This window comes from Nannospalax galili, unplaced genomic scaffold (assembly GCF_000622305.1).
Source record: "Nannospalax galili isolate Female #2095 unplaced genomic scaffold, S.galili_v1.0 scaffold529, whole genome shotgun sequence".
In the NCBI taxonomy this organism is placed as follows: Eukaryota; Metazoa; Chordata; class Mammalia; order Rodentia; family Spalacidae; genus Nannospalax; species Nannospalax galili.
The window spans coordinates 552997-564383 of NW_008360309.1; the positions used below are offsets into that span (position 1 = coordinate 552997).

General features: G+C 48.5%; 1 protein-coding gene across 3 annotated transcripts in view; it reads right to left on the reverse strand.

The window, feature by feature from the left end:
• Gatad2a (GATA zinc finger domain containing 2A) overlaps positions 1-11387 on the reverse strand; it is a 97134-nt gene that overhangs the window by 45306 nt on the left and 40441 nt on the right. For 2 of the 3 annotated variants that reach the window (XM_008824474.3, XM_017795979.2), the window contains exon 2: positions 2312-2413. The exons of the other annotated variant lie outside the window; for it this stretch is intronic. The gene's annotated coding sequence lies outside the window, so the exon portion shown is untranslated. The remainder of the gene's footprint in view (positions 1-2311; positions 2414-11387) is intronic. 3 annotated transcript variants of the gene reach the window in all.

Genomic DNA, 11387 nt, shown 5'->3' on the forward strand with positions numbered 1-11387 from the left:
TCAAAATCACCTGCCTCACCTGCCCTATGGACCCTTCCAACACACTCCTACATAGTGTTTCACAGTAAACACATTCCCGATGTGGATTCAGAATTCAATGCTATCTATGTTTTACTCAAGTTGTGTGAGTTTATACTTATATTTTTTGTGTTGGAAATTTTGCTTCTTACAGCCTTGTTTTCTCTGACAAGACAATATCTAACAGGAATAACGAGGGCACTTTTACCCTGAAACCAAAATGTGACTCCTATAACCAGCTTTTAAAATTTTAAGTTTGAGGCTGAGAATACAATTCATCAGCAGAGTACTTGGGTATCGTGTGCAAGGTCCTGGGATCCCTCCTTAGCTCCTCAAAATTGATAAAGAGGGCCAGTAACATGGCTCAGCAGGTAAAATCACTTGCTGTGCATACCTAATGACCCAAGCTCAACCCCTAAACAGCTCACATAAAGGTACAAGGAGGAAAACAATTCCCAAGGGATCCTCTAACTTCCACACATGTTCTGGTGTACACATACAGTGCATTCACATACACAATCAATGTTTTAAAACTATACAGAGCAGCCAGGCATGGTGGTGCACGCCTTTAATCCCAGCACTGGGGAGGCAGAGACAGGCAGATCTCTGTGAGTTCAAGGCCAGCCTGGTCTGCGTAGTGACTCCAGGACAGCTGGGCTACAGGGAGACTCTGTCTCAAAAAGACCCAAAAAAAAAAAAAAAAAAAACTATACAGAGCAAACATACGCACATTTCCTTAGGTAAACGGGAGCACACTGCACTTTTATTAGCAATAGGTGGAGCCGAGGAACTCACACGTGTGGGAAGTAACCCACACTAAACAAGTCCCCAGCCTCAGCACTTCCTCTCTGCTTCCTTCAGCTTGTTTTCTCCACCTGCCAGTTCACCTAGAAACCCTGTCACCACGGAACTCAGGGCCAACCACAAAGCCCCACCCCACCCCCGCCTCCTTCAGGCCAAAGCTAAGATGGTAACAAGCAGCCCTGTCACAATCCTTCCTCACTGTTCAGTGGGACACAGTTCCAGGGTAAACACACAGCAGCTTTTCCACCCTGGCAGGGTCCTGAAGCTGGGTGTTTTCTGGTGGAGATGTCCTGAGGTCTCTGAAACACGTAGGATTCTCATTAATAAGAAGACAACGAGGGCGACCAACCACACCACTTTCTCTAGAAAGTATCTAATTTTCTAAAGTCACTTCCATTTTGGACCTGTAACACCCAGCATATGGGCAGTGTATTCCTACTAAAAATACTCCCCTCCACCACACCCTCCAAAAGTGAGATTCAAGGGCAAATATCATGTCTATGAACCTAAGTGGGCAGAGTAACCTGTGTATACACCCCAGCAGAGCAGGTATATGGAATGTTTGCACCCTGAGAATAGGCAGGAGTTGCCAGCCACATTGAGGACCATGAAGCTGGAGGCCTCACTTCAACAAAGTGTAGCCTAGGTCCTACTAAACCAGGACACAACCCAGAAAACATAGATCAAGGGGGCAGGCATGGTGGTGCACGCCTATAATCCTAGCACTTGAGAGGCTAAAGCAGGAGACAGACATGAGTTCCAGGCTAGCCTGCACTACAAGGTGAGACCCTACCATTAAAGCAAAAGCCCTAACCTAACACTGTCACATCCTATGTTCAGCACAACAAAGAAGTCAGCAGTCAATCAGGCACCTTCAGGTGGCTTCGGACCTGGCTCATAACCTGCTTACTGAGCTGTATGTGTTTCAGTCTACAAAAGGAAGCATGTCTTAGGAGGCCTTAGGGGTACCTCTTACTTCTAGGTACCCTTCAAGGTACCTACTCACTTCTTTTCCAGGTACATGGCTCCCCTGGGCAAATGACATTGCCAGGCCCTGCAGCAACCTAATCCTGGCCCCCAGGTGTGGGGCTCTGACCTCTACAAGCTGAGTTTCCATATGAGAGCCCACAAGGAAACAGGTTCAGCTTTCTCAGCAGGTATAAGGTAGAGTGGGGGTAGAACTGCTCTTGGCACAGTGGTAGGCAATGATTAAAGAACAATTCTAGCCATTTAGGGCAGTACTGGGAGATCAGACAGCCAGAGGACAAAGGTTAGCCATCTATGGCTGACAGACCTATCCTACTTAGGCCTTTTAGCCTTTGAGCAAAAGCAGCAAGCAAAGTGTCTTTAGCCTAAGGCTCAAGAATCACACCTAATCCCAAAGGGACCAGCCTCCCAGCCTTATCTTCCCTAGGGAGGCCGGTTCACTGTGAGAGGAGCTGCCTTAAGCCAGCTTTCCATTTAACAGACAATGGTCCCCAGCACTCACCTGGCCTCAGGGTCCAGGACACTGGACCTACCAGGTGGCCATGGCCACAGCTCTGTCAAAAGGCAACTTGTGTGGACGTGCTGGCTGGACTTGCTGGCCAACCTAAACCAAAGACAGAGAAAAACACTGAGTTCCAAGGAAGGGTTTGGGGACACCTGACAATTTCAGATTATCTCCAAGGGTGGAGTATGACCCAGTGGTAGAACTGTGTGGAGCCTGTTCAAGGCCCTGGGTTCTTTCCATCTCCAAGACTGACAACAGAATAAAATGCCTCCAGCCATGGGAATAATGAAAAGTGTCCTCTGTTGACTTCCACAACAGAGGCCAGAAGCGGAAATCAATTTATACAGCCTCTGAATGTCTGAGTGGACAAAAAGACAACCAGTGAACATCCAGACAGCTGACTACCAGGCAGAGGCTAGATGGTTCCCATCTATCACTTAGAACATACAGTTAAGTACTTCAAGGTGTCTGTCCACATGGCAAGCACAGGAGTGACAAAAAAGGTAACATTAAGCTGGAAAAGGTGCTGCTGACCAACAAATATGTTACAGATACTGCCTCAGGATGGGACCCATTTTACAAGGATCGTATGTGTCTGATATTCAGGAAACCAGAATGCATGGTAATGCCTAGGATTTGGTCTTGGGTCTCTTCTTTGCTACCAGGTTCTCTGACACTGAAGGGAAGGACCCCACACACTGCTGGCAGTGCAGGCTTGTCCTTGAAGAAGACAAGAGCACAAGGAGCTGGAGCACCCACATTCACCTCCTGATGCAACTCACCTCCAACCCCAGAGGTCAACAAGTGCCCAGGAAAGAAAAGCTGCCTGCTGTCAGATGTAGCTCAAGAATGTTCAAGGTTGTAGGCAATGGGGCCCCAGGACAGCCCCTGGAGTCTGTGTGTTAGGCATGCAGACAAGGGGTTGGACCCTGTGAACTGGTTGGAACCCACTAACAGGGCTCCTGTGCATGCAGGTTGCCCAGTGCCCATATCACTTCTGTTGTCATTCTTTGTGCCCACATGACTGAGGATTATGTCCAGGATTATGTAGTAAGACATTGCAGCTAACCTCTGAAATCAAGTAGAGTCATTTTTCAAATGTCTCCTTTTCCTTTTCTTTCTCCCTGGGGCTGGAGGTCAGGGCCCTGCACATTTTAAGTACATGCTCTACTGCTGGTGTGGTGGTATACACCTTCAATCTCTGCACTTGGCAGGCAGAGGCAGGCATATCTCTGTGAGTTCCATGCCAGCCAGGTTTATATAATGAGAGTCTGTCTCAAAAAACAAAAAAGGAAAAAAACCTTTTTTTAAACTGAGTTCACAGTGATTTGTGGTTCATAGATTCAAGAAACACTCCCACAGGAAAACAAGTCCAATAAGGATAGGAGTGAATGCTAGAAAGACCTCTGGGCACCCAGGAGTAAAAGTCCCTTCCCACATGAGGCCCAGGCTCACCAAAGACATTGCCAGGGCTTCCAGCTCAATTTAGGCTAAGAAACCCAATGAATGCTCTTAACCCTCACTTGCTCATCCTCTTTGGATGAGGCTTCTCTGAAGGAGGGTTGGGGGAATGAAAGAGACCACCCCCCCTTCACCTGAGTACCTGCCTCTGTGTGCAATCAGACCAACACAGACAGACCCTACCTTTCAAGGATTTCAACTTGACCATGGAACAAAAGCAACAGAGACGCCACAGAAGCCACACTTTATCCTGAAACTAGACCCGTACAAGGCTAGCAATGCAAAAAATGATTTAGTCTTTGGTGCTGTTGGTAGCATGCTGGTAGTGCTGCCTACCACAGCTGCTAGTCAACCACAAGAGGAGAAGCAGTGATACAGCATGAGCTGGGGATGGAGGGAGACAGGTAGAATCCACACTTTTAAAAATTTTTTGGCATTTCTGTGTGAGGTGTGTACTTGTCTGGCAGTCAGAGGAGAACTTAAAGAATTGGTTCTTGCTGGGCGTGGTGGCGCATGCCTTTTATCCCAGTACTCAGGAGGCAGAGGCAGGTCAAGGCCAGCCTGGTCTACATAGTGAGTTCCAGGCCAGCTGGGGCTACTGGGAGACCCTGTCTCAAAAAAAAAAAAAAAAAAAACCAAAGGTGGGGGGGGAGAGAGTTGGTTCCCTCCTTCCACCATGAGTTCCAGGGACCTAACTCAGGTTATGGCATCAGGACCATACCCCACTGAGCCCCCTTGCCAGCCCCTTCGCACATTTTTGACTCATATCATTTTCAATTTGTGACGATTTGGTGGGATGCTGACCATGGTGAGTCACTGGCTGTCAGTGTACCAAAGTCAATTGTGTTTCCACAGTGGAGCATCAATCAGACCTCATGGAGTCAAAAGAACCCATTTATGGGGCGGGAGAGATGGCTCAGCAGTTAAGAGCAATGGCTGCTCTTGCAGAGGACCTGGGTTTGATTCCCAGTACCCACAAGGCAGCTAACAACTGTCCATAATTCCAGTTTCAGGGGATCAGAAACCCTCTTCTGACCTCCGAGGGCATTGCCCAACACAGGTGCACTTACATACATGCAGGAAATATATTCATACACATAAAAAAATAAAATTAAAATACGTTAAGTATTTTTAAAAATTTGGTGAGACCTTATCTGAAAAACAAGATGGATAGCAATTGAGAACGACACAACGTCAACCTTTGGCCTACACACATGACACATACCCAAAATGCCCAGCAGATTTTTTTCATAGAAATCAAGAAAGATTCTAATATTCTTGTGTAGGCTGAAAGTTTAGCTCTATGCTAAAGCATATACTTATCATGTGCAAGGCCCAGAGTTCTATCTCCAAGGGGAAAAAAGGAAGAAAAGGAAAAGGAGAAATTTGAAAGGCTGAAACTACTTCATTTTCAGGGGTTACCTCCAATGTCTCATATAACCCTAGACTACTCTGCCTGCTGAGATCACAGATATACACCACTCTGCCACACTCAATCCTATTGGTTCTGATAATAAATACATCTGGATTCCAGTCACGTCCCACACTGCCAGTGGCCACACTGTCCTCTCTGCTTCAAGAAGCCCTTGGCTCAAAGTTCACTGGGACAGATGTGGCCAGCAACATGGCTCAGCAGGTAAAGGCACTTGCCACCAAGCCTGACAACCTGAGTTTGATCCTGGGACCCATATGGTAAAAGGAAAACTAACTACCATAAGTTGACCACTGAACTGCACATACATGAGTGTGGAGGGTGGGGTGGGTGGTATTTCCAATATAAGAGCACTTCATAATGGAAATAAAATCTCTGCAAAGGTGTAAGCTCAAAATCAGATGGAGAAGGTACCATGCCTGCACCTGCAGTCCCAGCTAACCTGGAAGGCTAAGGCAGATCATTTGAGCACAGCAGTTCAAGGCATCCTGGACAACTCTGCAATATCACAGCTCCAAAATAACAAAAATAAACACTGATTCTCCAATCTACATCCCAAATTGAAAAGGACTTAAAACCTAAGTACAGACTGGGGAGAGATGCTCAGCAGTTAAAAGAACTGGCTGCTCTTACAGAGGTCCCAGCACCCATATGGCAGCTAAGAACCATTTGTTAACTCCAGTTCCAAGGGACCCAACACCCTCTTCTGGCCTCCACTGGCACTGGACAAATGTGGTGCACTTACATACATGCAGGCAAAATACTCATATACATAAAATAAAAATAAATACATTAAAAATATATATACTTGTTATACCTAAAGGAACAGTTTGGGGAGCCTAGGGCAGCAGCTCCTCCCAATAATCAGTGTGAGGTTAAAAAGGAGCCAAAGGACAACAGAGCTCGCTTAGCATTCCTAGAACAAAATCAGCCTCACTGATCACCAATGCACTGCCTTTGCTGTGCACCTCACCACCAGCACCCACTGAGTTCACAGAGCTGTACTGTTTTTATTTCCAACCCATACATTTAAAACAGTATCAAGTAACCCTTAAGTGCACAATTACCAGCTCATGAGAGACTCTTCTGCTCCCCTGATAAATCATGATGGTTTGACTTTGACCCTGCACCTGGGTCCTCCACTCAAACACATGCACACCCTTCCCTATAACCCACCCTGACACCACGTCCCAATTGGAGAGAAATCACACTTGAGAAAGCAGCAAGGGAGCCATGCTGATTTTAAGTCTCTGGCTGTGGACCATGCCGGTCTTTTGTTGCTACTTGATCCTCTGGGGCCCAGGCAGGAGTTCCCTTTTAGCTCCAGAGTGGTGGCAGCAACAAAAACCACAGCTGTCTGTTCCAGCTTTATAGACTGTACATGGCCTCCACAAGGCAAGGTGTCTCCACTCTCTGCTCACCACTTGCCCTCACCAAGACTTAATGTAGTCTGCACCTACATGTCCTGGGAGTACCCATGGGCCTGACAGACCCCAGAAGAACCAGGCTCTGCTCACTGCTCCTTTTCCAGTCCCACAAATTCCACCTGTACTACACAAACTGAGCATCCTGTCTTCACAACAGTCACCTGGTCTTGCTCTGCTAATGATTCTAGCAAGCATACCACCACATTCATCAAGGAGTGGAATTCACCACTACCAGAAAAAGGAAAATAGCAGCAGTCCTCAAAGTCACGAAACTCCAGCATACGGTAGGATGGGATTAGTTTGAGCCACCCTTAGTCTTCCCTTCTCCCTTTTTTGAGACAGGGTTCTCATTTCTAATGGAACCCAGACTATCCTGAGACTCACAATCCTACCTCTGCCTCTTGAGTGCTGGCAAAAGAACCTAGAGACCCTGTGTATGCTTTTGCCCACATTCAGTTTCCAACCTGGGGATCAACATCCTATTATCCGCCACCTATTCAAGTAAATGAAGCTTTCCTGGGCACAGCTACAATCAATGACCTCTCTAGTTGGTTCTGCCAACGAAAGCAGAGCCAAGCAGAGCAGTGGTGGCATCTGACCATGAATAAAACAAAAAATACTAGCTGGGCATAGTGGCACACACCTTTAATCCCAGAACTCAGGAGGCAGAGGCAGGTGGATCTCTGTGAGTTCAAGGCCAGCCTGGTCTATACAGTTCCCAAACAGCTGGGGCTACAGGTAGACCCTGTCTCAAAAAGACCAAAAAAAAAAAAAAAAAAAAACCCAACAACAAAAAATGCTGTCTAAAGTAGTCAGGAGGAAATCTCACCTGAGGGCTAGCACTCAGCACTGAGGGGCTGTTTAGAAAAGGGACAGAGGGATCCCAGCCACAGCAGCACAACATCTTGGACTCAGGCTCCAGGTCTTCCCTAGGGACCAAAGCCATACCTGCTTTCCCCAGGGCACAGTGCCTCATTAACAGTGTCCCCAGGAGCAGGGGCGTGTTGAACTCAGCAACTAGAGACCTAGAGAAACAGGCCCAGAAGGACCAAGGAGCCGGGAGGGGAAATGGCTGCACAGTCAGTACCTGGCAACTCAAAATGGCACTGGGAGTTAGAGAAGGAGGTGCGCAGCACCAGTGTCCTGGTCTCTACTTCAAATCCTGACACCTAACTGGGATGACAAGCCTTGAGACCCCTGGTCCACCCATCCTCCCTTCATACTGAACCAACACAGCCTCCCTAAAGTCGCTGAAGATACACACCAGCTAACAGTGCCTTAATGAGGCTCACATGTGTGGAGCGTGTGCGCGCGCGCGCGCGCGCGCACACACACACACACACACACACACACACACGATTTCACAGCTCTAGTCAGTCAGTCTCCCCTTCTATTCAGGACTCCTACCCCCAACCTGCCTGTACATCAGGCTTTACCAAACCAGGAGCCCCACTCCTTCGCTCTGGCCACTTGTGGTACAAGTCCCTGTCACTCAAGTCCCCATTCCCCTTCCTGGCTCTGCCAGGGCTGAAGAACACTAGGCCTCCCAAACATGACAGCCCCCAGCTGGGAAGGTGTCTCCTCTGTGTTGTCAGCACTCACAAACAATTTTTACATCACACAGTCTTAACTTTGTCCTTAATTAGAATCCAGGGTAGGAGTAGACATGTGGAGATAGTGAGGCCTGAGGCCCCAGCCCCCAGCATGAGCCTGGGCCTCCCAGAGCACAGCTGCTACTCCAGCTTCCCTCACAGCTGCTGGTCCCAGAAGCCCTGGTCTGGAAAGGCCTCCTCCACTGGGCACTGCTGGGACTGGAAACATCTCAATGCTTGTGGTTAGTCTGTGCACACACCCTTTTTTTTCTTTGCAATGCTAGAAATGGACCCCAGAGGCTCTACTTTGTGTACTAGATAAATGGTCTCCACTGAGTCCCACCCTAGCACCCCCTCCTTCCTTCTCACTGCAGAGGAGCAGTAATGCATCCCACCCTGATTATTGCCACAGTCCTCCCAAGGATGCAAGGCCCTGCCCCTCGATGCCAGGAGCCTTCCCTACATCCTCCCCCTCCCTACTGGTCACTAAACCATCCTGAAGGTTCAAAAGTCTTCCTGGCCATAACCAGCTGCAGGTCCCGACACTGATGACCCACTGCTCTCCTGGAGCTCCCTCAGGACTGTGCTGAAGACCCTGAAATGTACAGAGACCAGGGTCTCCAGGCCTCAGAAGGATCTGAAGTGCTCAGTACTGAGATGCTCGGTGTGTCACACACTCAAGGACACCTTAAGGAAGCATTAATAAGAAAAAGAGGAAACAATTTCTCTACTAAGAACCTGGAACTGGCTCCCCTGTGGCAGACATTGTCTTCCACCCCTTTCCTGGCACACAGTCCTTATGATTCCAAGGTGCCCATGCCATGTAGGAGGCTCAGGAGCAGGCTGGTGATGATTCAGCTAGTGCAATTCCTGGGTGCAGAGCGGAGAGGGAGCTGAGGGCTGAGGGGTTCCTCAGTGCTAATAATAGCGCCAACAATTGTACCTCTGTTGTGAGGCTTAGGAAGCACCCACCCACAGGTCCAGGGTTCCAGAAGCTTCTGAACAATGGGATACAGGAGGTTCCTGGGCAGTGGCTACCTGGAGAGCCTTGAAGCTCCCACCCAACACATCTTGATCTAGGCCTCTCTCCACCCACAGGTGCAATGCCCCATAAATTCAAGGAACACGTTTTCCCAAATTCTCCAAGTTGTTCAAGGAGAAGGATGTGGGAACCCAGACTGATAGCTGGTTATGAGAAGCCCAGGGAAGTCCCCTTGGGCAGCAGAAGCAGGGGGGGTAGCCTTAAGGACAAGCCTCAGCCCCTGGGATCTGACACGGAACAGTGTCAGCAGGGAGCTGAATTACAGGGTGTCCTGCAGGTGTGCATTGCTCAAGTGGAGGTCACTGACAACTGAGCCTGAGATGTGGGGACACAAGTTTCCCTTGGTTCCCTGACTCTCCTCTACAAAAACACACAAGCGTGTTACACAACCAGATACACCGGCAAAGAGCTACAGCAAAGTGACAAATACCTGAGACACCCCCACCCAAGCAGAGAAGACGAAAAAGACCTGACACTCCCTGATGCCACACTCCAAAATCCCTTAGAGGTTTCCGGGGTCCTGAGGTCACCCCACCAAGCTGAAGGCAATGTATCCAGGTCCCACCCCTCCAGGAACTGAAGAAACCCCAAGGAATCTCTGCACACAGAACACTCTACTGCAGAGATGATATCACAATGAACCTTGTAGAACCACATCCCGTTTTTTTAATCCCATAGCAGCTGGCCATCAGTCTAAGTGCCTTTGTCCCCTTCTCCCTAAGCCAACACTGGAGGATGGAACCATGTTTCCATAAAGAGCAAGTTATTTCTAAATTCACAAAAGTCAGACTTTTTGGCGTGGTAAAATGTTCACAACATAAAATTCATCTTAAACCCCACCAAACACACTCCAGCATTCAACCAGTTTCCTCCACTTACCAAATGCAAGGCAGGAAAAGAACAGGAAAGCCTGTGAAGGGTGAGCCAAGAGCATCACCCAAGCACCTTTGACCTGGCCCACCTGGGCCAGCCCTGGCCTGTCATAGCACTCCACTTTCCTAGAGATACACTTGTTGCATTTTGCCTCACAGCACAAGTCAAAGCAGCCCAGAAATGCCAGTAAAGTAGATGGCAGAGAGGAACATTTCATCTTGGGCACAAACTCTGCCCCTATGTGGAAACCGCGGACAACACTGAGCTCCCCCAAATCATATCCTTGGAGCCCACGTGCTAACCCAAGGGACCTTCTCACAGGAAGGGTACAGCAGTTCCTACCATATCCAACTCCACCTAAGGGAGACAAGAGCCCCCTACCACCAAATAATGCCAGGGATAGGAAAAACAGGAATACCACCCCACAAAGCCAGCCTGCTCCTCTGTCCCAACAGGCAGAATGCTGCATGAAGGCTGTGTGGAAAACACCACCAAGTGATCCCTCAAGAGGCACCAACCTACACTGTTCTGTCAGGTTAAAAAAGCCAGGCGTGGTAGTGCACACCTTTAATCCCAGCACTTGGGAAGCAGAGGCAGGTGGATCTCTGTGAGTTCAAGGCCAGCGTGGTCTTCATATAGTGAGTTCCAGGACAGCTGGGGCTACAGAGAGACCCTGTCTCAAGAAGACCCCCCCCCAAAAAGAGGCTCAGAGCAAAGGCAGATATGGTGATGCACACTTGCCATCCCAGCACTCAGGAGACTGAAAAAGGAGGACCACCACAGGTTTGGAGGTAGAGCATAGAGTAAGATCTCGTCTCAAACTTGTAAAAACTTAAAAACTGTTCAGTGTGATGGCACAGTGTTTAATCCTAGCAGTCAGAAAGTAGAGACTGATGGCTATCTGTGAGTTCCAGCCCAGCCAAGGTTACATAGTGAGGCTGTATTTATTTGTTCTTAAAAAATAGCCAGGCGTGATGGATGGATGGATGGATGGATGGATGGATGGATGGATGGATGGATGGAAGGAAGGAAGGAAGGAAGGGAGGGAGGGAGGGAGGGAGGGGTAAGAGCGAGAGAGCAGGGAGGGAGGTGTATTTATTTATTTTACTGAACATTTGCCTAGTTAATGATGCCGATCTATCTAACCCTTAAAAGCTCAGCCTGTTTCTGTTGCAGTTGGTACAGTTGGGGCGTATCTGAAGTGGGGGCTTTTGCAGGAGAGAATTCTCATTTGTTTCTGCATCTA